At 37.9% G+C, this 1,362-nt stretch overlaps 1 protein-coding gene across 1 annotated transcript in view; it reads left to right on the plus strand.

Moving 5' to 3' along the window:
• Positions 1–1,220: 1,220 nt before the first annotated feature.
• The window catches only part of LOC146480778 (melatonin receptor type 1B-B-like), a 1,843-nt gene continuing 1,701 nt past the window's right edge, over positions 1,221–1,362 (plus strand). The window contains exon 1 of the mRNA XM_085109042.1: positions 1,221–1,362. This exon is cut by the window's right edge and continues 1,701 nt beyond it. The gene's annotated coding sequence lies outside the window, so the exon portion shown is untranslated.

Below are 1,362 nucleotides of genomic sequence, written 5' to 3' on the forward strand. Positions count from 1 at the left end.
ACCTATTAGGGGTAAAAAAATTGTTCGGACCACGCTCACAAAAAGGCAGAATTTTGGTACCTTTTAGGGGTTCTTTTCAAAAATTTCCGACCATCATCCCCATCACTTTTATATGGGTGACCCCCCAGGGTTATAATTCAGGTGCCCTGGAGTTCGTTTTGTTCCTTGATTCTGTCATTATAACGTTTTATTTATTTATTGAAGACTCAATGGTGTGCATGTAGAATCTTTTAACGAGGAAATTAATTACGTTCTTCTAAACTGCTTCGTGTAGCCATGGTAGAGGCACGTTAGAGAATGATTTTAAAATACACAACATGGTCATAATACCCAAAACTACAGGGAATTACTTGTGCGTGTCAACGGTTTTCTAAGCAGTGCTAAAGTGCGCGCGAGATTTTTGAAACGTGAAACGTGAAATGACTGGCTTTATTTTTCCAACCTCGCGAAAAGTGATCGCCGCCAAGATGTTTTGAGCCTTAATATGTAGTGTTGCTTGAAGTTCCTTTTTCAGTCCGTAATGGGAAATATCAAGATGTCTTTTTTTATTTGACCTGCCGAGGAACGTAATCGGTTTTACCGCCTCAATCCAGTGTGGAAATCCAACCCGAAATATTGACATTCTGCTCCGGATGATACACTTTCGACTAACTTCACGATAATGCCTTTTCTTTGTTAAACGTGATCTCGGCTTGACTACCGTTTGGCTTCTATCCAGCCAGACTTTCTCCTCGAATCCCAAACTTGAATACAAAAACGATGCAAATGAAAACCCGTTAATGTCTAACTGACATTCAGCCGTTCAAACTGTTTCAATTAATGAGAAAAGTAAACTTACGGGTTTAATAACTAAAGACTCGCGAGGTAAAATTACGGTGACAAAAAAGGGGGAACATTATTGTCAATGTCTTTTACCCATCGTAGAATCCTCAGTGACACCCTCAGCAGGCTTAATTAACCTGGCAATTGTTAAAAAATCGTCGGAAAAAGTGTTCAACGTGCAAGTTTCCATAACATTTCCCCCCTTTTGAATTTTCTAGATAGCAGAGTCCTAATATGTCGGCCGCCCACCAGACTACAAGGGATTTTTGTAATACAGACGGGGAATTATAATGAAATGTTATCTCTATAAATACCGTGTATATTATAGATTGCGTTTTAATTGAAACTCTAGACTGAAAGTCTTGACTAAGTATTTTAGTGATATAAATGTTATTGTCAGTTTACATTCTAATTCCTGGCTTTTTACGAGGGCGCAAGAAAGTGCTACTTAAATTCTTTTCCTTTTTTTCTGAAGGCAGAGTTTCAGATATCGAAATATAATCAACTAATTATGTTATATCCTGAAGGCATAACTTAAGA

Source organism: Pavona decussata, unplaced genomic scaffold (assembly GCF_977016875.1).
Source record: "Pavona decussata unplaced genomic scaffold, jaPavDecu1.1 SCAFFOLD_52, whole genome shotgun sequence".
NCBI lineage: Eukaryota > Metazoa > Cnidaria > Anthozoa > Scleractinia > Agariciidae > Pavona > Pavona decussata.